At 39.3% G+C, this 27855-nt stretch overlaps 1 protein-coding gene and 1 long non-coding RNA gene across 11 annotated transcripts in view; one reads left to right on the forward strand and one right to left on the reverse strand.

Moving 5' to 3' along the window:
- The window catches only part of CELF4 (CUGBP Elav-like family member 4), a 698573-nt gene that overhangs the window by 128380 nt on the left and 542338 nt on the right, over positions 1-27855 (forward strand). The window lies entirely within an intron of this gene.
- Positions 3733-5161, reverse strand: LOC136288109 (uncharacterized). The gene is made up of 3 exons (XR_010720483.1): positions 5097-5161; positions 4542-4676; positions 3733-4040 (listed from the first exon to the last, which is right to left on the reverse strand). It is a non-coding gene; the product is annotated as an uncharacterized lncRNA (long non-coding RNA).

The raw sequence follows: 27855 nt of genomic DNA on the forward strand, positions 1-27855 counted from the left end.
CATGAAAACATTTAAAAGAGGAAAAATATTTGGACTGTTGGGAAGATTGGGGTGACAGGGAATAGGAGACCTTTGCAGAGTATGGAGCTTTTTGTTAGAGGAATTGGTATGGGTTTTGATTTGAAGATTTCTGTGAATGATCAAAATATATTCTCCCTCCATCCACACCCAGTTCCTTTTCCCCCAAAAAAACCCCCACCAAACCAAAGAAAACTGATTATGAAAACTGTTCATTTTTGCTGAAATAATTCCAAACTCGAGATGTCAAAGAATGATTTTCAGGTCCAACTCTTATGTGTGAAAAGCTCCAGTTCTTAATTTCAAGTTGGCATATGCTTTATCAGACTGGAAAATCCATCTCTGAATGGAAGCGGAAGAAATAATAAACTGGTAATTGGGATAATATGATACCAAGATTAGCTTCCTACATAGCTGCAATGCCTCAAGTCATTTTCTTGGGACTGTGATATACCCAGTTATATCCAAGATTATTTTATCTTTATATAAATATATGTGTGTGTGTATATATATATATATATATATATATATATATATATATATATGATATACTTAAATCCCCCACTGATGTTTTATAGTTGGGTAGCCATTTTGTGAAGTGCAAAGTGAATACCCTCAGAGGAAAACATCAGTACCACTGCTTTTTGTGCACCATTTTTGGGTTTCTGCTGCCCTTTTCCTACCCCATGAGAGGTGACATCATGAGGAAAGTGTTTTGCTGGCAATTTGTATGGAGAAGTGGAGGAAGGTGAGGATGGGATGTGCAAGGGATAGAGAGGTCAAATATTTACAGAACTAGGTCACATTTTCCAAGCTCAACTTCTGGATAGCAATCACAAAGAAAAAACTCATCCCTTCAGAAACCAGGATGTGCCCTGAATAAGGAGGAGTCTGTAAGAAAATGAAAAACATGCCTATCACATAGTCAAAGAATCTACTTGGAACTGGGAGATTCAGCAGTTTAAATGTGCCTTTGGACTGTAAATAGACCCAAACCCCTACCTACCAGTCAAACAGACTCCAGTCCTTTCTGACATAAAATTTGCTTTAATTACAGAAGCATATTACCATTTATCCCCACAATCTAATCCCTAACCATACACCTCCTTAGCCTCTCTTATCCAGTAACTTTACTCAGCCTACTCTAACTGATATAAATCTACATCTACATATCAAACATATTCATGAACCCCTGTCAAAAAAAGAAAAAAAAATACACCCTTTCCCCATCAAGTGCAGGATTAAGCCAGCAGAGCTGTGCCTGTGCAAAGTCTTGCTTTGCTGCTGCTGAAGCTGTTGCTCACCAGAGGTGCCTGCATCCCACAATAAGGCACAGGGACAGTCTCCCTGCCAGCCTTGCATGCATAGCCCATAAATCCCTTTCCTTTCAGAGTGTAGGTGTTTGGTGTCACGGTGCTTTACACATCTCCTCAATTGCTGCCGAAGCTTCCTGAGGTCTGCAGCAATGGATCAGGGTTTTGATGTTGGTTTGCCTGTCTGTACACTTTGCTAATTAGAATAACAAAACTGGTAGCAAATCTTCAGGCATCAGCCATGCATTGCATCAATTAAAAACATCAAAAACAAAGTCTCTCCTGGTTCCTCTCCTTTCCACTTGATCTCTTACTCCATGGGATGATGTAACAGTTTCCTTAAGTCCTTCTCCTAATTACTGTGTTCCTTCCTTTCTCTCTGAGCTTTCTTGCAACCCCAATTCTCTCCTCACGTTTTATTTGCTTGTCCTTTTTTTTTGCTGCTAGGGGACACCACTACTCTAATAGGGGAAAACAAGCATTTGCTGAGCTTATGTACTGTGGCAGAAATGTAAGCATAAGATTTTTAACTAAATTTTTCTTCTCATTTAATTTGAAACTGACTTTTAAAATTTTCTTTAAAGTACAATTTTTGCAGCATTTCTTCCAAAGGATAGATAAGTATTGTTATCTCAGCTGTGTGGGGGATATTCAAGACACACAAGTTTGAATTAGACGAGCTCATATGTTCTACTGAATAAATTCTAAGCCACTGAGCAAGTAGGTTGATATCTCAGGACATTGACAAAACATGATTGTATGGAATTTAGATAAAACACCCTGAACATTAATTTTGACAGAGCTTGGATTCAGTTTTGAACTGTTAGCATTTAAACTCACTTCTCATGTTTAACTGATGCAGAAATATAAAATACTTGGAGGAAGACAGTGACACTGCCCTAAATTTTTTCTTAGGCAGTTTAGTATGTGCAAAACAAAGCAGAGAGAGATGCCTCACTGTAAAGATAATTCTTTGTGCAGTCTGAAAAATGAGATCATGGTATAAAAAGGCTATTTCCACACTGATGTAATTTCCTTATGGGCTTCTAATATAATTGTTTATTTTTCTTAGATTAATGTAAAAATAGAAAGAGTGCATTGAATATTTCAGGTGATCCATAAATCATACTGTGGCTATTTTGGTCTTGTCGTCTCACTTTGTCCAGCTTGAATTATATTGTGGCACGTGGTGGAAAAGAAAAACACTGCTCAGTGGAATTCAACATCAAGTGCGCAGGCATGAATTCAATCCCCGCCTCCCTCCCTGCACCCCCACCCCCCATACACAGATTCTACATGTCCCAAAATTCAGACCATCATTATGTTGTCTTTTTTTCCTCTATTTAATCTCTCTTATGTTTTTTATTTTGTGTACAAGTCATTGCTGTTGCCAATGAAAACTAGGATGGAAAATCTCATGACGGAGGCCAGTGCTTCCCCATCATCTTCTCTGTTTTGTTGACTTAGTACAGAAAAGCATCTCAAACACAGGAATGTTTCTGAGCCTGAACTCTCAGCCTTTCATGCCTCACTTTTCAGACTCTCTGCTCTGCTTTCACAATGTTTGTTTGTTTGACATCATATTAAAACCTACTTTTGCTGAGACTTCTTTTGAAATCTCCCTATCCAACCAGAACAATGCCCCTATTTCCCTTTCCTCCTTTCTCTCACTCTCTTCATCTGTGAATACTCAGAGCTGCTGTTGGAGGAATGACTTGTACCAGGGCAAACTGCATTTAATTCAAGTCACTCCTTACACCTACAGAGCTGCCTTCCTGCTGTTCAGCATATTTTATGAATCCCCTCTGCTTGCGTGGTTCGTCCGCCTTGGCAATTTAATTCAAGTTGCACGGCATCACGCTTAGAGTCTCCAGTTTGCTCTCAAGTGTCAGCCAAGATGGCTGCTGTCATATTCACTTAAACATCCCATGTAGATGAGCCCTTTGTATGACAGGGGAAGGGATTTGGTGGGTCAAAATCAGCACAAACCAGGAGACACAGCAGTTCCTATTTCTAGCTGAGCTATCCTGACATTTCTGACCAGACTTCACATGCCACAAAGGACTGACTGCAACACACGCTTTCCTGATGAGTTTCTTCTTAATTAATTATTTCTCTTCAAAGAAGTTGTGGGGGGGTGGGGTTGATATATTGATACACAATACTTGCAGCCAGTCCAAAGTAGAGATCTGTCTTGAAAATTTTGGAGAATGCTTTATTAAAAAAAAAAGAAAAAAAAACTGGAAGCAAAGCAAAAGCCCCAAATGATTGCAGGACCAACAAAGAAAGCACTAGGGACCAGAAAACACAAAAACTGAGCAGTGTTAGTGCATCTGACAATGTGTAACAGGATGCCTGCTCTTGCATCCTTTGGTTAAATCAACTCAAAGTTACTGTCTAGGAGGATGAAAAAAGAAGGGGGGAGTGGAGGAGATAGAGGATAAAGGTGGATAGGGAACAGGCGGAAAGAAAGAGAAAGAAAAAATCAATCGAAGCTGAGTGAGATCTTGTTTGCCAAGTTTCCAGCTGCTGCTCAGAGTGAATTTTTATGGCCAAGTTATAAACCTTTGAAAATAGGAGTTTCTAATGGAAATGCTGACAGGCCCTTTATATGGTGACATTAACACTGGCCGCTCTGCAATTGTCCTTGCCTTCTTTTATTTATTTTCCTCTCTTTGTCCTTAAGGTCCTATCCCACTTACTGTGATCCTGGTGAAGAAACAAAGAAAGAGAGGTCAAAATCCCTCAGAAATAGGAACTCTTTGTAAGCTGATGAAGCAGGTTGGGGAAGGGCAATTTCACTGTGTGGAGACAGAAATGCTTCAAGTTATTATACCCTCCCACCACAAAGCCTCTTGTGATGCAAATTAGTGTTCAATATCTCAATATATATTGTTTTATCTTTCTTCTTTTTTTCCTCCTCCCAGTAGCTAAATGTCTTGTGAATGGTGTTCCTCCTCACAGCCAATTAATGAGGTAAAATTTTAAGCTAATAACAAAAGTGAGTTTGAGAGTAAAAGAAAAACAAACAAACAAAACCCCAAACCAAAACAAAAAAACAAACAAAACAAAAACAAACAAACAAACAAAAAACCAACGGAATTGTACCCTGTGTTTTCCTTTCGTTATTTTGTGTGTGTTTCAAATATTCAGGTCTCTTTCTCAGCTGAAATTGAAGTTATCTTTTAGGGGGAAAACAGTCTTTCCTACCTGTTTATTGAGAAACTTGATTAAATTCTTACAGGCTTTTGATTTACTTGAGAAAGTTTAACTTTCCTTGTGTCTGAATGGCTTTAAAATTAATCTCAAGCTGTATTTCTGAAGGATGCAGTCACCTCTGGGTAGCTGAAAAAAAACACCAAAAAGGTCAGGAATATGACCTTGTCCATATTTGCTGCCACAAGCTTTTCCTTCATGTGTGCAGGTTGGGATGGGGAGCATCCAATGACCTGTAGAAAACAGGCTCTGTGTGGAGCAGCAAAGGGCTTAACAATTCTGATAGAAACTGGGGACTCTGCAAAAGTTGTGAAATTTTCCTGAAGGAAAGGGAGGAGGGGATGTGCAAGGAGGGAAACGAGGACATCAGTCTTGACCCCCTCATTTCCTTCTGCAGCCCCTTTGACTTACCAGGCAAAAAAGAAAAGCTTCTGCATCACCTGAGATTTAGTTTGGTCTTATCATTCTTTGAGACATTAAGCATAAAGGAAGTCTTTAATTAGAGAGGAGAAGAAAAGCACCTCTGATCTTTTAAATCCTGTTACTTACCTTTTCTAGGCCTTGCTTCTTTCCATCAACAAGGTGTTGTGTGCACCAGTACCCCGGCAGCTGTGGGAGGATGGGATGTCACATTTGTGAGGAAAGGTTTCTTATTAACTGCCCTGCCTGCAAAGACTCCTCCCTGCCATGGTGGGTGGGTCCAAGGCTGGCCCCAGAGTGAGAGAGGCAAGTGTTGGGTCACAAGATGAGCATTTGTAGCACCCCTAAGCACCTTCAGTGAGAAGAGGTGAAGACACCTTCTCCCAAGAGATGATAGATACTCCTCTCCAGCAAGGCAGCCTGTTTGCCTGGTAGTATCACACTTTAAAATCTGTGTATCTGTTCTTCAGGGTTTGTGCCCTGACTGGAGCCAAATGCACATGCAGAACATTTGGGCATCATTTGATTTAATAGATCTCAGTCATGCCTCCCTGCACTCCCCAGAAGGTGGAAGTCAAATACATACTGCATGTTTCAGTGCTCTTCAAACACATGTTTAGCATCTTAACTTTATTTTTTGGTTTCCATTTTCATGGTACACAAAGGGTTTAATGTTTTCATTGTTATACACAGTAGCTTAATTTTTTTTCCTTGTGGCCTCTGGACTGTTGCACCACTGTTATGAGATCCCTCCTAGGAACAGTAGGTCAGAAATGTTCTTTATTATGTGCTTGAATTTAACTTTTTTTTTTCCCTCTCCTCCCATCACTCCCCCCACAGTTTCATTTGCCTCTCTGGTTTTAATTAGCCTTGCTTTTCCAATTAATATCCTGGTCGTCCACAGTGAGGCCAAAGGAGGGAACCAGAAAGGCATGGCAAGAGCCCCCTTGTCTGAGAAAGACTCATGGCTAAGGCTTGGAGACTGAATTTTCCCAAGGTGGAGCAGCATTGACTGATTCTTAATAAAAGGAGAATTTGGGGCCCAGCGGCACTGTGGGTTTGTAACAGGAATTGTTCCTTGAAAATATTAAGCTCAGTAGGAAGCACGTTCCCCCTTGGCCTCTCCTAGTCTCAGGTAGTGATATGGAAACTATCATCACATTTGAACCCCTTGCAACCTGTCCCTAGGTGGTAATGCTTTATGAATACCACTGAGCAAGCAAAAAAGAAGAAAGGAAACAGGAAAATAAAAGATTAAAGCAAAACCTTTTGGCTTGTCCCCCAGCACAATCGGATCGGCTTGGTATTTTCAATAAACTAAAAATAAATAAATAAATAAATAAATTGGGGCTGAGCAAGTCCCTTAACTGGGAGTTAAAAGATTTCAAACTGCTGTTAGTGCATGACCTAATGTGATACATTTATTCTCTCTAGCCTGGCACTTACTTTTGATGAAGTGAGTCTGGATTCTCCTCCCTGATTTTCCTTCTCCTGTACATATCCAGCAAATGGTGGGGCACAGGAATTGTTGGAGTGTGGTTCCCTTGTCCAGCAGGGACAAACTGGCACTGCTGGTCCCAGACCTTCCATAATGGTCCATCTTTCCAAAAGGCGTCACAGCAGATCACAGCCAAGGAAAAAGGGACCTGGATCAGCCTTGTTCCCTGGGGACCAGTGCAGGAAAAGGTGGTGATGGTTACTTCCTGCCAGTGATGCTCTGTCCAGTTCTCCTTTCTCTGTCCAAACTGAGTTCTCTGGCTGGGGGCTGATCTGCAGTCACAGAGTCCTTGGTCCTAGTGTGGCTTAGCAGCAACCAAAGCCTTCTAGGAAAGAATTGTAAACACAAATTATATACATGCATATTTGTATTCAGATTGGATGCGTTTGCATGATATTTCTGTATAAATAGTATCTTGCAAGAATATCACTTTCTAGGGAATATTTTTGGTCTGATACAGTCAATATCTATTTAATTCGCACAATTAAAGTTTGAAAAATGGCTTTGATCAAGACAGAGAAACTACCTAAATAAGGACAAATTAACATTTTAGAGAACACTTTTCCACCAGTGTTCTTAAACAGACTAAACTATCAGAACTTTAATTTTTTCTCTCTGTCCCTCTTCCTATCTCTGCTCATTTTTCTAGCTGTGATCATGCATCCTTAATTCCATTCAGATTTCTTTCCTATGAGAAGATGGTATTAAATTAATAGCTTTGCTGGAAATATTGAAAAAAAAAAAAAAGAATGTAGCCAATATGTAAAGTACCTGGAGATTTAGCACTTTGCTGAAGAAATTAATAATTACAACAATATGAATCTCATTGCTTTGCCCAGCCCACCAAAAAATTAACAAGTCTCTTCCCCTCTAGAGATAAAAATCTTATTTAGATCTGTCAGGAATATACTTTTGTTGCCTTTGCAATATCATTGTCAGTGCAGGGACAGGGGGAGGGGAAGAAGATTCTATGTAATATAACAGATTTCAAATCTAAATATTTGATCACATCATTCTCTGCTGTGATTTTTTTTTTTCCTTATCTTACTTCCAACAGTTTACCCTCTTCCCACTAGGATGATGTAGCTTTAGTCACACTTCCAAAAGAGCTCTGTTTTAGACCCTGGATTTAGCCCTGGAAGGGTTATTATTAATAGTGATGTTTCTCAGTAAACTTGCCTCCCAAGGTTGCTCTAGCCAAGATTGTTTAGAAAACTCCACCAGGATACTTGTAAGGGACACCTTGGGTCTAATGTACTAGCATTTAATGGACAAATCTATTTAGGTCCCTGTGTTAATATAAAAGGGTTTTGTTAGTTGTGAAGCAGGCACAAAGCACTACTAATAACAGCTGTGAAACAGAGCTAGTTTGAGCATCAGTGGCCACCTGAATACTGGAAATTCAGGGCACTCTTAAAGCCTCTCTGTCCTTGATTAATAAAATTGGATTGATGTAAATTATTTTAAGAAATTCCTACTTCCCATGGATTTTTTTTTTCACTTATTTGAAAACAAAAATTACATTTTTCTTGAGAGAAGAGCATAATTTGATAGATAGGGGAAGTATATTCCCTGATTTTCGATGGCTTGTTTTGGAAGGCTGATCCCAGGCTGGTCTTGTAATTCAAAAGGATTTGGAGCATGTGCTAATGTGATAATGGCAATATTGGTGCTATTAATTTTGTGTTTCACTCTGTCTTGTCCTGCCATGTTGCAGTTTTAGAATTGGACAGACTTGTCTCCTGCTCTGTGGGGAGCTGTCAGCCAGATGATCTCCCCAGCTTAGGGTGCTGCTTATTTTCCCTGGTAAAGTATTGCAGTAACCAGAGATGCCTCAGAAGCGAGGAGTCAATGAAGATTTCTGAGTAAAGAGAGGTGGTTTGCAGTTTCAGCATTGCAGCTCCCAGTGTGGGAGGAAATTGTCTCAGAATCCAGCCAGGTCCCCCGTTTGTGTGACAGAGAGAAAAGAAGGCACAGAGAGCAGGGAGAAAGAGACAAAGAGAGACACCAAACCATGATGCAGCCACTTTCTTCCTACCCCAAATTACCCCTTGTTTCCCTTTGTCTGCTCCTTTTTAAAATCACATTTTCCACAGCTCACAAAAGTGGGGTTTGTGTCTGTCTTTTTCTTTCCACATTGAATAATACAGTGGTTTAGGTTTCCTTCTTGGAAGACTAAATCCTCACATAGTTGGGTCTTTTACAGAATCTGGCCCAACAGTCAATTGTGTTCCCTATGGCAGGGGGAGTAATGACCCCATTTGGAGAACGCATGGGGGAAAAAATAGAGGGCATTTTTTCTGGAATATTTCTGAAAGAAACCTTGTAGAATTCTAGAAAGTTACAGATGATTTACCATTTTTTCACTGGGACAGCTGGGTGGAGGAAAGTTTTTGGACAGCTGGGAACTAGAGACTGGTGGTATGTGATGCTATCTAGGTGTTGGATAGTAACACACCAAGAAATAACACAGGAAGCAAAAGGCCATTTGACCAGCCCATCTCCTGTGTCTTCACTGCTGTGCTTTTAAATGATGCATTTCTTTGGCTTTGATTCCTGGGGCCTGTGGTGGATAATACCAACAGTTTTTTGTGCTGCCTTGGTATCCTGTGTGCACAAGTGTAGCTCAGTCTTCTCGTGACTCTGTGAATAATACTTTCAGTGGCATGGATCCGTCCTGCTGCTCTTGACTCTGTGGTGCTGTGCAGGTTCTCCTGTAACTGACAGGTGCATTTCTCTGGGGACTTATTTGTCAACCTGGAATTCCCCTTCCCCTGCTTTAGCAAAAAACTCGTCGACATGATTAGCATGGGGACTGCTGATTCACCAAGTGGGAAACAAGAGGAGATTGTTTATTTGCTAATGTCAGACGTCAGTTCAAGGTAATCTCTGACCCTTGGTCAGGTCTCAGGAAATGAAGCTAAGTGATACCTTGGCCAGTTTACTTTGACAGAAGAAGTAAAATATTATTATAAATTATATAGAGTTTAAAAAAAAAAAAAAAAAAAAAAAAAAAAAAAAAAAAAAAGCTTTCCATGGGGGAAAAACTGGTAGCAAGGAATCCCCAGTATACCTTTGAAGCTACCTTCATGACTTTTTTCACCTTCATGACTTTTTACTTTAAAAAAATAACCTACTCCTAACCTAATCCTGTTCAAGTTTCCAAGGAGAATTGGAAGAGGATATAGAAAAAGTAAAAAAAAATAAAATAAAAAAACCTCCCACCAAAACAATGGAAAGCCTCAGTGCTAGCAGATGGCACTGCCAAAAAGTCTGTATAAACTACACTGCCGAAAGATCTTACTGATGGCAAGTTGGTATCTCCCTAATAAAATAATGTGAAAGGCTTTTTAATTTGTGGGATAAATTAATGGTTGGCAGCATGAAAAATCCATAAGGTAAAAAATATCCACCAGTCCTCTCCTCTGTTGGATTCCATATCCAATATTGATAGTGAACAAAATATTCTGGGCTTTTAACAGTGGCTAATACTAAGATTTTACAGACCTGATTACATTTTTCATGATGACTGCTCTTTACATAAACTGGATAAGACTGGATATTTTTTTAAGTCTGAGCCAGAAGATGACTGAATTCTCTCCCTAAAACCCCTCTGATTTTAAATTGTTGCCTAAAGTAGGGTCTTAATCAGTCACTGGTGCAAATGACTGGTAAGCAGCTGCCAGCCTAATCTGAACCTCACTGATGTTAGTAGGAATCCTTAACCCCATTGTGAATGGTCCATGAAAGCAAGTAGCTTGAGATTTTCCTTCCCACTTAAAATCCACACAAAGAGACTTGGAAAAAGTATCTCAGGGTCAATTTCCAATGGAGAAAAGTGGTAGTCTCTTAAAAAGTGTTTCTCATAACTACTTTTTCATGTCTCTGTCCATTTACATATACTCCTGACTCCTTGCCTTCCTATGCCACCCACGAATGTGCAGCCCCTAAACTGGAGTTTGGTCTTGGTAACCCTCAGAATAGAATCTCCCACCACAGCAGGCAGGAATAGGAGAACTCTTGGGCAGCTACTCGGTGGCAGAATTTGAGATAAATTAATCCTTGTCTGCTACAGTTCCCTCCTAAATACCCTTACTAGCATCCTGGTGAGATGGGTCTCCATTTCTGGTCTGATGATAGAAACAGATGATCTTTTAATAGTTCCAGTGGTGGAAATGCTGTTCCCTTGTCTTCTGACGAGGAGCTTAGAAATCGACAAGTAATTAGCAGGAGCAGCTGTTCATACGAATAGGCCTATGTCCAGCTTTCCCCTCTTCAACTGTGGAAACAGGGAAAAATTATGTATCAGTGCAAGAACAACTTCATTTCATGTTCTTTTTCCTCTTCTTCATCATTTACAGTAGTTCCAACAGTATTGATGTGGTGTCATGTACCACTTAAAGCTGAGACCTGCTAAAGAATGAGACCCTTGATATTTATGTCAATGGATTCAGAAGTTATCCTTTTTGTTATAATATATGACACCTAAGGGGTTTTTTGATCTATTTCTTGAAATTCAGAATTCTAAAATTTCTCTTTTCAATGGTGGTTTTGTTCAGAAAATACAACTAAGTGGGTTAAAACAATCTGTTGCATAGACAGCTTCAAATAGAAGAAGATAAAAGTAAATTTTTTAGAGTTCTTTGGGAGGTTTTTCTGCTTTGGTGTCTTCTATGTCAACATTTTGTGAGGCGGGTGGTAAAGGAAAGAAATACGCTAGAGGCTTCAGTATAAATTAAGACGTGCTTTCCAAATCATTAAAGGGAATTGTTAATATTCACAGACACTTCCAGGGGTCAGTTCAGCCTATCTAGGATCTGAATTGCCATCTGGCTATGCCAATCTCTGCTCATTCAATACACAGTGAACTTAGGGACTAGACTCCTAGTACTAAGATGCTGTTTCCAATTTTGTATTAATATTCTACTCAGATGTGCAAGATTGTACTTCCATTAGAATCATCTAATTCAGAGGGTGCTTTTTTTTTTTTCGTTAATGTGAGCTGTTGCCTTGTCAAAAGTAGTTCTGCTGGTGATGTAGTAATTCAGATTGTAAAGTTATGCATCAATAATGGCATGTTGGGTTCATTGAGAGGCAGGAGCCTGCAGGGCTAAGCATCTCATGAATGTGCAGAGATGTCCCTTGCCATTGGGAGTTTTTCAGTGTGGGGAAGGAGTAGAGACGGATGGCAGAAAATTGGGGTAAAGAAAGGCTTGTTCACCAGTTTGTACAGCTGTGAAGATAACTAGTGATTCAGCCTTCTGTCTTTGACTGCCTGCCCTTGATTCACTCCAGCTGAGGTGTCAAGCTAGAAGCTAATCTCCTTCCGTTCACCCTGCAGTCAATGAAATCTCTTGAAGTGCTTCTGAAGGACAGGTTACTTAAGAGCTTGAAGTTAATGAGATAAATTGAACAGTTGGTGCCCCTTTAAGTTGCTGTCACTTCTGCCCATTGAAATCTCCAACGTACATTTGGTATGGCAGCATGACAAATCCTAAGCAACAGTAATGATGACTTCAGTCTCTCTAACACCGGTTAGCCAATATAATATAAAACTGTTAGTAGTAGATGTTGTATTTTTGGTTAGATAAGCTATTTCTCTAGCTGGGAGAGGTGCTTCATGCAGAGCCTCATCAATAGCTCTGGAAACCATACTCAGTGCTGCTAATTGGATCCTCTGCATTTTCTAAATTGAGGGAGAAATGCTGGAACTGAGAAAGAGGCTGGAGCACCTCTTTTCCCTATTCACTCTGCAGCGCTTCTGCAGCTGCAACCATTGTTTTTCCAAGTAATTTCCAGGAACCTAGACAAAGGAGATTACATGATCACTACAGTGGCTTCTCTGAAGAGACAGAGTAATAAATGTGTTGATCAGAAATTTTTTGCTCACCTCTGATAGCAGTGGCATGGATCAAAAGTCAGCCACAGGTGAAAAAAACCAAAAACCTGCCTCTTGAGAAGAACTGAGTACATTTCCATCAAATACTTACAGTAGTATAGCACAACTAACAAGTGAGCAATGAGTTGAAAAGTTTTCTAGCTAAGTAATTTACCATATAAAAACTAGATGTATGAATTTAAATGCTCTGTGTCTGCCCCATGCATGGACATTTTAGTAACCACTGCCTACTCTGATGCTATAGATACTCAAGTACACCCTAGCCTTGAGCAAGTTTTCATCCTTCATCTCTTCTGCCCCACCTAGCAATATGCCACTCTGGCAAACTGTAAAGTATCTTAGTTTTCCCTTGCAGAGGAAAGCCTTTTTTACACTAAAGTGTATATTTAGGGTTTCCTGCTGTCTACTGCGGGGACATGGCTTATGAGGGACAGAGAACTGAGATGAAGAACTCAGGGTCCCTGTAGAACCTGCAGAACACAAGAATTAGACGTCCAACATAGGAAGGCTTCTCTGTTTTTCAGCATATAATGGGTGGTGGAGTAGAGAAGACTGGCTGGTGCAGTCCAAAGCACAAGGCTTTGTGTGTTTTCTTAAGTTTGCAAAATTTAGAAACAGGGACATATTTTCAAAGGACTTATTTTCAAGAGTTGAAACTATTTGTGTTGCTTAGGTGATCTGTTGTGCTTGCTGTTCTGTAAACATTCAGTAATAGACAATATCTATTCTGATGTTTTGGGTGTTTTTTTAATATGGAGACAAAATCTACAGCAGCAAAGAAGGGGGAATGTTTTAAATATAATGTACTCTTCTTCTCATTTTTTCCTTCTTGTCTTCTCCTGATTTTGCTCCTTGGACTCAAACTGCATAGTGTTGAGACCTTGCAAGTGTGTTTTCATGATGGGGTTCCAGAATGATCCAGAGGGATGTGCAAGCTAGCATGTGATACACGTTAAATTTCCTTGTATAATTTACAGGTTTTACAGCAAACCTGTGATGAAACCAAGATTTCAAACCTGATTTCCCTGTGTCCCAGTGATTTAAGAGCAGAGTTGGACATTTTAGTTAATTTTTTAGCTTATCAAGAGCATGTGGGCTAAACTAATTAGGGTTAGATTTTATGGACATTCGGATAATAAAAAGATGTGAAATGTCATACTAGGATGTTTATCTCTCCAGAATGTTGCACTTTTCTTGGCCCTAGGAGGCCTCTGTCTCAACGAAACTTTTCCATTCAGCTACCTGTGAATAAAAGATTCTTCTCTAGGTCAGCAGAGCAGATCACGAGCTTTTGAGAAAGACCAGACTAAGGTTGGTCCCCTTGGCCACTGAATAATTGAGCAGACAGAAGATGTCACAAAAAGTGACAAAACAAAACTTTTGAGGCTGCTGTCATTTTTGTTACATTGCACAGGGAAACAGTGTTTTACTTGAAGAGTTTCACACATAAAAGAGAGGGACAGAATTTTTTATTTCTCCAAAGGCTCCTTAGCAACAGTACTTTTTGCTTCCAGTTTGGTGCCACACCTATAGGTTCAATCCCTCACCAATGTGACCCTGCTGAAACTGGTGATGAAGCTGCCCTCCACAAGATAAACTCCATTTGTCATGGCAAGTGTGAGTGCGGCATTTTGAACTCACTGTGTATGGCCTTAGGCTCTTCTGTCTTGAAAGGAGCTGTATTTCCATCTCAGGCATAGAGAGACTTTTTCATCCTAGACAGAACTCAGCCCTCTTGCTTTAGTGATGCCTTGACTTCTCCCGTTGCTCGATGTCTGCACTTCTGACATTGCTTCCTAGTGCTTCACAGACAAACGCAGCAAGACCCATAGTTATGTATAATGTCGCCACTGGTTGCAAATTAGGCTCAAGAGCTTCAAAAGTGTTTAGAAAGTGTGTCAGACCAAGAAGAACAGTGTGTGCAATAACAAGTCAATAAATACACAGGAGTGTGTATAGGAGTCAAAAGACTAGAGTGTCAGGATTTGGGAGCTGCCCATGTGTGCAGCTAAATCAACTGACCAGCGTAACCAGGTTTTTTTTCTGAACTTTTCATCCATTTTTCCTACTCATTTTTTAAATCTATTTGCTGTCTATATTTTTCATTTTTTGAAACACGTGAGTAAAATGAGAGTAAATATTATTATGGTATAGAGGTCAAGAAGCTACATCTTTGAAATCACCACAATACTTTTTGAATTCTCTCTTAAGATTAAGTTTCTGAGGACACGAGTTTTAAACATGTTACTGCTCTATTTTCCACTCTTGCATTTTTTCAGTCCATTGAACTGACTAGCCAAGTCCTTCCTCTCTCTCTCTTCCTCTCTCTCTCTCTTCTCTTCTGGATTAAGCCCTCTCAAATATATTCATTTCCTACAAATTTAATGAAAGTAGGGCTGTGGATAGAGGAGGGAAAGCCTGATTCTCACTGAGGGGAAAGCCCTAGTTGAGATTAAGCACATTACTTTGACAGTAGAGAATCCAAACTGGGAGGAAGACTGGATAAATTAATGCTCAGTAGTTCCATCATTTGTGCACCTATATGCAGATTTCCTGGCTATCTGCTCCTTCAGAAAGATAATATTGTTTAAGTAAACAATTTTTTAAAAAATTTAAAATATATAAGTGTGAGAACTGTATGCTAATTTTGGACAAAAAACCAACACTTTTTACTTGGATGACCAGTTTGGCCTAGCTATTATCACAAACCAGTTTCAAACCAGGAGTTTTTGTAAGCATTTATACTAGGGAAAATCACTGCACTTTCCTCAAAACTCCCTGGGGCCCATGGGATGGAGAGAGGGACAACCAATTTACTGGCACAGAAAAATGCTATTGGAGCTGCATATGAAATTTTTTCCTTCTTTTCAAAAAATGGGGATTGGGGTCACTGACCTGAAAGTGCTTCAACAGTGTCTCCCACAGGAGCTTATCCTGCAATGGAGTGTGGCAGCCGTGAGAGCAGCACCCAGCAAGTCTGCACAGAGCTGTAGGACAGGAGCCCACCCAAAACTGTGGGTGAGGGATTTTTGGAGACCCTTAAAAGGGACAAACTGGGACATGTAACTTGAGCACAGTCCAGTGTGTTATCCACCTAAATGTCCTTCTCACCCTATCCCCATCCAAACAAATTTGCTTTCCTCTAGCAGCTGCTGGGTCCTTTTGCATTCCAAACCTTCACAGAGAGCAGATCTGCTGATCAGACCTGAGTACAAGATACCCTTCACTGCTGCTGCAGCAGCGCTGATGGGATATTCCTGCCATCAACAGAGCTATCCATACAATCCTTACTGGTACATTGGAGCACAGATCACATGCTTTTTCAGACTAATGATGATATAAGGGAGAATAATCCACGGGTTACCACTGCAGCAGCTCCAGGCAAGCACAGCCTCTGCTATTCAAACAAAAGGGAGGAAGAAAGCTTCCAAAACTCACCTGGTCTTTGCCCATCACAAATGATCTTTCTCCTCTTGGCTTCAGGCTTCATTGTTAATATCAGAGCCAGGTACTGCTGCCACTGAGACTTGGTAAACCTCGTGTAGCACAGCTCAGTTTTCACTTTCTTACCTTTGACTCTCACAGGTATAGTCAAAGATGGGAAAATATCTCATGTTATTCTGAAAGCCTCTGTCCCGCAGCTGTTTGCCCAAACAATGCAGCACCAGCCTGCCTGGCAGAAAAGATGATGCAGGATTTTGTGACTGGTTCAGAGAGACAACATAGCATGAATTTGAGTCTGCCTTGTGCTTCTGTTGTAGCAAATGGGAGTTTGGTCTCTAATTGTGTGGAGAGCAGAATCAGGGCACTGGTAGACAGAAAATCAAACTTTTAAACAAAAAGGGGTTAAAATGTGAGGATGGATTTCTCTCTATTAAGGTTAAAAGGTACCTAGTACTTTGAGGAAAAGTATTTGTCTGAATAATGACACCGAAAGTCACATTTTCAAAGAACTCTCTAAATAGATTTGTGTTTTCCTTTCAAAAGTTCACTGCAGAAAGTTAAGAAACCCCCAATAAACATCAAAATTTATTTACAAATTTTTAGGTATGTATATGAAGCACAAAATGAATGTTTAATAAAAAAATAGTTCTTGCTTAGTATGTGTACAATTGATTCTTTTTTAAATTATCCCTGTCATAATGATCATTGTTTATTTCACACTGAAATCTGTTTCTGATGGTTAGTTCTAAGCAGACATTTTTTTTTCTGTGATTAACATCATTGGACATCTCATTACAGGCAATCAAATATTTTGATCTTAAATACTTTTTGATAATTAATTTGATGTTTTATTGAGTGGTTTTGGCTATGTGATAGATGCAGGAGACAAATTCTGCATTGTATGACACCACAAAAAACTTGGGCTAAATAACTTATCACAAAGAATATTTACCATTTGGGAAAAAAAAAGCTATATTTAGAGTAAAGTCTCTCTAACTATTTCTTCTGTAATGTGCAATTTAAGATTGACATGCCATCTAACCTATAACAGTGGATTACACCACTTTCCTTACTGCTGCATTCAAATATTGAGCCTAGTTTGAAGTATTGATTCAGCTGCCTTCAGCCACTAGAAATATGACAATACCAGCTATCTGGTTAGTAATGTCGCCATAAAGTGATACATTTTAAAAATACACACTTAAAAATAATACTTTAATTTTTTGCTTGCTTCTTAAAAGACCATAATGGTTGTCATTATGAAAATAAAATGCTCTAGTTCTGAAGGACAAGATTTATAGTATTTTTCTTGCAGTCAGTCAAGTCAGATGTACAGCCATTGTGCAGCTTATACTCCTTTTACAACCAAAGTTGTGGACATCCTCATTTTATTTTGATTTTTAAACAATTTTTCTCAAGCAAGTTTTGCATAATTGGACCTTTATTCCATCACCGTTCTGGTTCAGATCTGAGTTCTTACATCCGAAGGCGTAGTCTGTTTAAAAGTTCCTGTGTGTCAAAGAAAGTGAGAGAAATAAAACCATTAGGAACTATTCATACAGCAACAATGAGATTTCAAGGGAAAAAAATATACTGCCTTAATTTTTGCACAGTGAAGTGGAGGCCAAGCTGACCTTCTGGCCCAAAGACACCACCTGCCCATGGATCATTTCTTCTGTAGCTCTTCTGGCATCATGTCTCGCTTCAAGCTTCCCTCTGTCCTACCCCACAGAAGATAATATAGAGACTGAGGGACAGAGACACCACTGAAGGGAAAATCTCCTGGGGGTGACATTATGCTAATACCAAATAAATAACAAAATTAAACCCAAACTTGTTAGTGGATAGGTCACACAGCCAACCCTTTTAAGATGACTTCTTGATGCTGGAGGGAAAAGAATAGGAATCAACAGGCAGGACAGAGGCCCTGCTTCTTCTGAATGACTCATTCTGGGAGTGAATTGTCTTCATTAGCATAGTGTCACCCATTTATTTTCCTCTGTGGAAGGAAAGGGCTTCAGTTTCCTCTCTTCCTCACACGACCTTCATCAAAGTTATTATAGAAAACCACTTGGAGATCCAGCACCAGCTCTGTTGCTTTCCTGTTTTTATCTATTTTGTTTTTCAGTGTGATAATAAATGCTATTTGAAACCAAAATCTTTGTAGGCTACTTATTCTCTCTTCTATTTAATTTTCTGTATCAAGACTACATTATGACATTCTAATCAGGTTCCCACATCACACCCATTGTTGCTGAAGTGACTTTTATTTATTGTTTCTTTCCTTCTCTCTTGTGCCCTCCTTCATAAGAAGGACATTGGGGCTATCTGGGAAATGAAATGACTCACACAATGAGAAATCCATTTGTATCATACAGGAAGGGCAAAACAGATTTTCTCAGTTGCTTGCAGAATGTGAGGGCAATGTGGTGGTTTTCCAGTGTCTTTTCCCGTGTTTTGAGCCTGGGAAACAAATAATTTTGAAATTGTTTTTCTAATTTGAATTGAGTGTTTTCTCTCACATCTGTCTTGAGGTTACTGACTAGAGAAGGAATAGAGGGAGAGAGAGGAAGGCAAGAAGTTGGTGATAGAAGCCTTGGACAGAATCTGGTGAGGTTATTCAGCACATCTTCCTTATTCCAAAGAGGAATCAACTATTCTTTTCTGTGGAATTCGAAAGGAGGTTTCTTTGAATTCTGTGGGGCTGAATTTCTGGCCTGATTATTATCTAATCTCAACATGCAAGATTAAAATTGATAGTTCTAAAGCTGAGAAATACATATGTGAGGAATGAAGATTTTAGCTGTATTGATCAAACTACCAGTTTTATATGAGAATTAGTCGGTATTTAATCTATCTAGCAGCATATATCAAAATTACAACCTAAGGTTTTTAATACTTACAAAAAAATTGGGAGGGAAAGCTTGGGGAAATATAAATCAATGGGATAAACTGTAATTAGCTTTTTTTTCTGATAGATTATAGTTCCTTCCACGAACAAGAACTCACTACAGTCACTATATATATTTAAATTGCATTAACTATCCTAAGAGCTGTAAAATACCTTGAGCACGGGAGATGTCTAATATGATAAAGAAAATAGTAAGTAACCATATAAAACAAGGAGCTAGTGTTGAATTTTTATGGGTCATGTTGTTTATAGGCTTATAACTGTGTTCTTGGTTAGAGCACGCACCAAGGAATACCTAACTAAGAATCAAGAAGAATACTCTGCCAGAAGATTTGCATGAGTCTTTTTTCTTTTATAAACCCAATGTATTAACCATGTTCAAATACGGTAGCCTGCTCATGGAATGTTAGATTAAAAAAAAATAATAATAGAATAGAAAACTTTTGTCAAAATAGACTTTGTCTAAATATCTTTCAGTACAAAGCATAAAAGATTACAGAGAATTACTAAAATAAAAAATACATAAATAAATTAATTGAATTAAATATAAAAATTAATGAATTTTAAAAAGATAACCTACAAACATTTCAGAAACATTGAATTTTAAAATTTCATTACTATTCTGAAAGACTTGTAAGTTCTCAGTTCAGATTTTGTAGCAACAAAACCTGCACTTTACTAGCAGTTTAAGTTGTGGCCAAAGGGAATACAAACACAGACCTGGAGAATCAAGTTTTGAAGAAACCTTTTGGCATTAATCACGCTGACATCTTTAGGATGTTTTTATCATACACTTTCTCCACCACTAGCACTTTCAAGGCTGCGCTCAATCACCTCCAGCACATGTGGTCAGTAGTTTTATAACTGGATGTTGACTTATTGAGTTGTCCCTCCTCTTCACTGCCGCTTTTATTTGGCTTCAGATTCTGAAATCCTTGTTCTCCAGTTCAAAGTGACTTTGTCAGAGTACCCATATGTGACTTGGTCTTACACCTGGGCCTGTCTGAGGTGGATTTAGCAGCAACTCTTTAAACCTTCGTACAATCATAAAGCCTTCCAAGAAGATTGCAGTTAGCTCATCACCTTCTAATGGATGCCTTGTACAGCCTGTGAAGCAAAGAAAACACAGGTGCTGTTGTGAAATACACCTTGGGTTTGCTGTGCTTTTGGTCATCAAACATTAACACCAAATGTTTGCAATTAGATTACCTATTGTAGAGACTCAGGAGTTCTTTGAATATAGAGCAGCAAATGGTTCTGAGATAATGGTAAGCATTATTCCCCATAGAAGAGATTCTATTTTCAGTGACATGCTATCTTAATTCTGCTTTACAGCTTCTATGCAGAAAAAAAAAAATGCTGTTTCAGTCCAACTCTGAGCATTTGGTTCTTGGTCTGCATCATGCTAAAGTTTCCTTCAGCACCGCTGCTGCTTTCTTTTCTTATGACAATGCATCTATGAGGATTTTCAGGCTAATTTAGGGATCTGCCTGCTAACATGTTTATTATGCATCTCAATCAAGCCATCAAGTCTTCTTCAAAAGTACAGAAAGCCTGAAAGTGCTTAGGATGTAATGAAAATAAGCAGCTTTATGACCATAAAGGAGGAGGGAAAGTGTGGGCGGCAGATGAGAATAAACAAGGGGAAGTTTACATCTCTGTTTTTCCCGTATGGTCTAATAGACAGAATTTCAATTCCACAAAGACCTGAGTCAACTCTGTTGAATTCCCTGGCTGCAGTAGGCATCCTACATGACTTTAGAAGTTACTTAGCTTGTCTATGGCTCAGTTCCCCTTCCTGCTTACTTGCTTTTAGGCAGCAGATTGCTGATAGCAAGATATTCATAATTAGTGTCAGGGTAATAGATAGGAGTTGCACAGATGATCTGAGAGTGGTGACTTACCTTAGGGCCATATGCCAAGTCCTGGCTAGTGCAGGAATAAAGCCATGTCCTTTGCAGGTTGGTGGCTTCCTAGTGAGACTTTCTGCTTGCTGTGTTGATTGACAGGAGAAAGGGGCCACACTGGTTGGTATGCTTCAGGATTGGATAGATTATGGGCACACGCCACCACAAACAATCAGTGTAAAATATTTCTTGGTGCTGCTATCACTTGGATCTTGATGCAGCAATGGGTGAAGGCACTGAGTACAAACACTGGATGAAGAGTGATGGGCAAGAAGATCTGATCTGAAAACTGACCTTGGTCTTGGAGGCTAATCCAGTTTGGTGCTAAGTATGTTCATCTCCCCGCCAGCTTCACCAGAATATGAGCAGGCTGTGCACCTCTAAGGATGAGCCTCCTTTAGTACGTATTTTAGCCTTTGGCAATGCATTAATTAAATGAGGATAATGCTTACTTTCCCCTTGAGGATATTGTAGGACTTGGTGTAGAGAGATATTTTGAGCCCTTCTCATGAAAGACACTGTACAGAGTAAATGCCAAGTGTTATGCACCTCTTGAGAATCAAAAGGTCATCCACTGAAGACCAGGCTAAATTCTCATTGCTTTTTATGAGAATTCTGGGTGGAGCCCAGGAAAAAAAATTCCCATGGCATGGACTGATCCTTCTGGCCTACTCAGTGCTGGGATCCAGTAAGCTTTGATACTATCTGGAATTAAATAATTCACTTCTTTCTTAATTTTATCACCATTAATTGAGCCTATCTTGAAGAGAAGCAATAGGTCAGTTCGATGAGTGGTAAGGAAGCCACATGGAACAAGTGAGGAGGAATTAATTAGGTATGCTGCTGGCAATGTGCTGCTACCTTATGTGGAAGACACAATGCTTAGAGCTATGGAACTATCAATGAATGAAAAATAAAATAAAAGGCTTTAAATTTACAATTCCTGCTCTTATGTGTTCTTGCCATCGTTCATATGGATTAGGACTTAAGTTCAAACATTCCCTGTAGAAAGGAGAGTTTGCGGACTTAGAACAAACAGCATTAGGAATACAGGTTAGGCAAACCCAGAGATATTCTGGTTCTCCTTAAGTTTCAGCTGGAGATGGTCTGAAGTGCAATGTTTAATTCTTTGTTACTCTGGCGCAGCAATATTCATAGGATAAACAGAAACTGTGTAATCTGTATTTGTCAGGGGTTTTCAATGCTGTTTTGGGGGAGAAATTTAAACTAGTCCTAACACTCAAATATTTTTATAATTCCTCTTCCTGATCTGTTTCTCTTTCTTCTTCCAATATCTATCCTTTTATCTGTTTCCAGGTTATTTCAGAGTCACTCTGGGCAGTGTTAATGTTGAGAAGTCCAGGTGTACCAGAGTGACAAATTCCTTCTATCTGAATAAGAAGAGGAGGCTGTTATCTTGGTATCCAGAGCACAGAGGTCAAGAACCAAGACATCTCCATACAAATTAGACTTTATATAAGCATAGCTTGTGGCATAGAAGTCATAAAAGTTACAGTCATCAGATTAAGGAAAATAAAATAATTAAATATAAGGTTAGAGGTAGGAGCAGGGGGAAAAAAAAAAAAAAAGAAGGAAGAATGATGGACAAACAAATTTGGCCTCATGGAAGTCATGTGAAGATGTGCTTCCGTGGAGGTTGAAAACTCCTATTTTCAGAGAGTTTACAACTACCACAGGGAATAGTAAGTTTCAATATATAGGAAAAGATGACTGCTTTAGGACTGTCATGCTGTCTCAGTCTATAGAAGCTGCGAAGATGATATCACAAGCATCCACAAACTACTGGATATTAGTATTTCCTTCTGGATCAGCTGATCTTTTGGGATTCCTCACAGCTCTGATCACTAGCTTAAGAAACAACAACACTGATTTGAGACCTGAACTTTGAAGAAGATGGAGAAGGAAATATTATGTACCTTGTAACAATTTTTTCAGCTGGTCTGGAACACAAGTCCAGACTCAAAATCATGTAACATCTGAAAATTTGACTCTTAGCTTACTTGCACTGTTCAATTCTCTTTCTTGCCTGGGGCCAAGGCTGTCCCCAGGGCTGTTTGATTTTTTTCTGCTTGATCCTGAGCACCAATTCCCTATTTTTCATAAATCCAAAAGACAGAGGAACAGATCATTATGAAGGCAAATCCCATGATCCAGGAAGCTAAAGGGCTAGAATGAATCATGAATTGTAAAACCACTCTCTAGCTATTCCACTAGTTTAGTGACTTCTCCTTTCCACTTTTCACTCTCCCTTGCACCCATTCTGACCATGAATTTTGGGTCTGTACCACCCTGTGTTGATACCAAGTCAGAAGGCAAATTTCTTTGTCTCCAGATTAGGCAAAACATTCAGCGGTGTCATTAAACAAGAAGCCTCTTTCTACAGCATCTGGAAAGATCCTTCTGATTTCTGCTTTGGGGAATGCATTAATGATGCCGACAGGGAACTCTCTTGCAAGTTGTTTCTTGCAGCGTACGAGGATTTTACTCTATCAAAGGGTTTCTGGAAGTCTCTTAGGGCCCAGGAAGCATTGCTGCTCTAATTCCTGGGCCTGGTTTTCATTTAGCTTTTTACTACCTCTACCCTGATGTGACTCCACTGACCTGCAGAGGCTTTTCTCTGATTCATGCTAAACTGGCAGCCTGTAGTTCACTCAGAGATCCAGAATTCATTCCTTCCAATCCCTCCTCACCTTTTCAGTCACAATGGCCGGGTGCTGATCTTAGTTTCATCAACCCTTTCCTGAGAAATAACTCTGTTTATGTGCACCTGTTGAATATGTTTAGGGACAACCCGCCTTGGAGCCTGTCTGTATGAAGGGGGCCAGACCAAGCAGCAGTTTGTGAAGGGTCATGCACAAACTTCCATGTGTGTTCTGTTTTCAATTTCACTCTCTCAGATGCAAAATCTTTCCTCGGGGGTCTGTGTTTAAAAACTTGTTCTACAAAAGAAGGGTGAAAGGGTTATATTTGCATATCTGCATAAGCACCAGGTTTTGGGTGAGAATTTTGATAGAGCAAGGATGTCACTTCTAATAAATTCCTCTTTTGTACAATACTGATGAAACTCTTCTTATCTGACACAACAAAACCAAAATTTTCTAGCAATGCTGTTTGATGTGAGGAGATAGAGTCCAAGCATTTATTTTCTCAGAAGCTGAATTAGAAATTGTGAGACCTGATGCCTAATCGCAAATTGAAAATGCTGTCACACATATCAGGTTATTGGAACTCTGTGCCTCGGTTTCCCCAGTTATAAAATGGAGAACAGCCACCATTTTCCTATGCAAAATACACTGAGGATTAGGGAAATTATATAAAACAAAACACCAGAATCCAAATGCTGTTACTAGGAGCTTATTTTTCATGTTTCTTCAAACTCTCAGAAGTAACTCAAAGTAGTAGTGGTGTGTGTTTGTGTGTTAAGAAGGGAAGCAGTAAGAGCATTTATGAAAAGATGAGCAGGCTTAAGGTAACTTTACCTGCAAAGCAGTCATCATTATAAGGGGTGGCTTGAGTTGAATGACAGAACAATGTGTGTGTTTATTTGTAGAAGTAAATGTAAAACATCTGTTGGGCCCGTGCATTTAAACCTCCCGGGAGCAACTTTGAAGCTATATACCTCTGTATCTACGCATTTTCTTTCTCGAGGTTCGTGACTAAAGATAGAAAGAAATTAGAATATGCCTAAAACAATCTTGTGTGCTGATCTGGTTGTGGTGTTTCAGGCTTGTTCAGACTGTAAGACTTATTTATGGTTTATTTTGTCACCAGCGATCTCCAGTAAAACCCTTGGCCTTTTATTGTGCATTTGGTTCTAGTTATATCCTAGGTAATTAGACAGCAGATCCAGGTATTGAACACACATTCCTTCACCAGCTATCTAAAATTAGAGGTAATCATAAAGACATTATGGAACACATCAAGATTTCCTTTATTACGACATTAATAAGACATTATGCATCGCACCCCATTTGATTAGCATATGGTGCCTCAGAGCAAATCAGTTAACACTGATGCATCTATTAAAGTGTCCAAGCAATATTCCGCATCTCCTAAGTGATGCACAATAAATATATTGCCATGTGGCCACCCTCACCCAGCCTCTGCCAGGCTAACACAGGCCTAAATCTCCCATGGTGAGCTGGATGTGCTGCAGATGCAGCTCTGGATTGCCATCACAGGGCTTGGAGAACCCTTGCCAGAAAGAGAGAAGGAATTTGAGGGAACATTTTAAGCCTTTGTAACCCAGATAAGCTTGTTTCAAGAACAAGCTTATTTTAAAGTGAGAGTTTGGTGAGATAGGAGTAAGTAAGGCTTTCATCCCTCTGAGACACTGTTGTTAAATTACCTGGTTCCACTGCATCCCAAAAGCCCTGTGAACACAGTTCCCCCATGAAGTCAGTGTTGTAGCTCTGCGCCTTCCTCTGCAACTGTACAAGTGAATCAGTTTCAAAACATTCCTCCCATCCTTTGTTATGGAATTGCGGCAGAATCAGTAGTGCATGTATTGCCCTGATCCCTGCTGCAGTGAGTAAAGCCTGGAATAAATACATTAATTTTAGGGTTTGATAAATTAGAGTTTCTCCTTGTGACTCAGTGGTCAGGTTTCCATCTCAGATTTGGACTCACTTCTCCTGCTCTCAGAGTATAATTCTTATTGCCTAATTCAGTCCTTTTACATTTTAAACTATGCCTTTATCTAGAATTTATTTCTCTCTTCTGCAACTCAGAATTTCTATTATTAATCCTGTGCAATACTACAGACAAGCAGGAAGTACTATGAAAAATTCTATTTACTTTTAAAAATTTATATTATTGTGGTAAAAAAAAAAGAAACCAGAATCCTACTCAGAATTTAACATATTTAATTATATTTAACACGTGCAATGACATTTAGGAAACAGACTAAGGACATGTTTGGGTTTGTTTTTTTTTTGGGGGGGGGTGGTTCAGAAATTCTACCACAATTCACAGTAAATTCTGTTGGACAGTGGCACATGACTTAAAGCAAGCAGTGAATATATTATCCCTTTTTTCCTGGATGGGAAAACCGCATCACAGGATAAGCTACATGATACAACAGAGTAACAGTAATAGCCTGGATATTAAATACATAGTCTTGTTTGCCCTAGATAAAGCCCCTGTGCATTTCTTTCTAGAGATTGTCTATTACTGAGCAACCTCTATTGTTCAGATATCCTGTCTAAAAGCCTTTGTCACTAACTCAGTATAGTAAAGTAGGAGCTAAACACTTGAAACATTTCTCTCTTACTATAACTTACAGGCACTTCAGGAACATAAAGGACCATTTTTAAGTGTGGCACATCCTATTTCTTTAAAAGAACAAGTCAAAATCTCTGATGTGCTTTTGAACTTTCACAAAATTCACACTGCACTTTCTTTGCTTGATGACTCTTAAACTATGACAAGTTGGGGGAAGGTTGCCTGAGGTCAGCTGAATCAGACAGGAGTAAGCAAAACTATTCCTTGGCTAGTCTGTAGAGAGAGGATCACCCCGAAAAGAGAATTAGCCATGTGCGACCACTGGGCTCTTCTGCTATGAGCTGACAACTGCCTGTCTTCCTCAAAAGCAGACTCTGCAATTTTTTTTTTTTTTTAGAGCAATAATAGCCTTTCCAGCACTGCTAACATGAATGATTTTTTTTTTCCTTTCTATTTTTAGCTTTTAAAATAAAATCCCTAAACAAAAAATATCATCCAGGAAAAGTTCAGTAAACAGTGAATGCTGCAAAGGCGGCAGATACCCAAGAGCTCAGAGGCCACAGTCAAATGGGGAAGAAAGAGAAATGAGAGAATGGAGAACAGAGGAAGGAAGAGTAGGTACTTCAGTTTGATAAGAATCATCTGAGTTTCTCTTGATGTCCCTGCAGTTCTGCCTTCCACTGGTGTCTTTCATCTGTGAAGCTCCAAGTCATACCATTCATGCACTCCTGGAATTGTGAGCATGTAGCAAAGTTTTTAGAGCAGAGGCAGCCTCAGTGTGTGGCACGTGCTGTACATGCATTTTTCTAGAACTCACTCTAAAAATGCCCATATTCAGACACATACAGTAAGCCCATTCTGAGGTTTAACAAACACCTTGATTTTTATCACATACAAGAGCTTTGTATAAAGCTCTTGTATAACTTAAAAAAGGTGGAAAGGAAAAAAAAAGTTTGGGTTTTTTTTTTTTTGATTGGAAGTTGTAAACTGCAAGGTATTTATTCAAGAGACAAGAGCTGTTCCCAAGAGCTGTTCCAGTTGCTTTTAGAGTTCTTCCTGTGTTTCTCTTAGTGTGGAAGAATTTTAATACACGTACCCTTCTTTTTACTTTTAAATATAATATAAGTGGGTCTGTGACAGTATGAACTCACTGCTTATATTTTCCCTGATTGAAAAGATTGCAGGAAGATAGGATAAAATTTAGAGGCATGGGTCATAGCTTTGATAAAACATATTTCAAGAATTGCTGCTACAGGAATGCTGCAGCTGAGATTTTCACGGCTAGTAAAATGTAATCTCAAATGTTTTTACTTGCTTTGCCCAATAAGAAATTCATCAAAATGGGGTTAGATCCTAATTTAAAAAGCTAAAAAATATGATTATCAGAAGTGAGTACAAGATGCTGTGAGTTATTTCCCCACACCACTCATACTCCCATAACATCTTTAACATAAGATCAAGTGAGGCATCTCAGTTACCCGGTCCTCTCCACTGCTGCCACAGCACCACTCTTGAAAAACGTGTGTATTAATTCACACAGGCTCTTCAAGAATGTTATTCCTCTGCAGGTCACAAACTTCAGGTCTAAAGATGTTTGCAATGTTTGCACCTATTAGTTTTTCCCTGATGGCTCCATGCACAACCAGCTCCATGAACAGCGGCTCCCATGTTCTTTACTGTGTCCATTTAAACATCCAGAGGCTCTCCTGATGAGGCTGTTTATGTTTGTGTAACTTCTCCGACTACAGAGGTTTCACTGCTGCCAGGGCTGCCTAAAAATGCACGCTGATAGTGGCCAATAGTAGCTAAGGCTTTAGATGCAGGGCAGCTTAATTTACAGGATGTGAGCTTGAACCTCTAATTCTTTGCTCTGGCACTGATTTCCCTAAAACTGTGAGCAACTTGTTTTACTTTTGAATCCTCCTTTTTCTGAATCACAGTGCTAACCTGCTTTGAGGTTTAATCAAGAAAACTGTGCAAGTGCC

The sequence above is a fragment of the Chamaea fasciata genome, unplaced genomic scaffold (genome assembly GCF_029207755.1).
Source record: "Chamaea fasciata isolate MVZ Bird 193981 ecotype frontalis unplaced genomic scaffold, bChaFas1.0.hap1 SCAF_4, whole genome shotgun sequence".
In the NCBI taxonomy this organism is placed as follows: domain Eukaryota; kingdom Metazoa; phylum Chordata; class Aves; order Passeriformes; family Sylviidae; genus Chamaea; species Chamaea fasciata.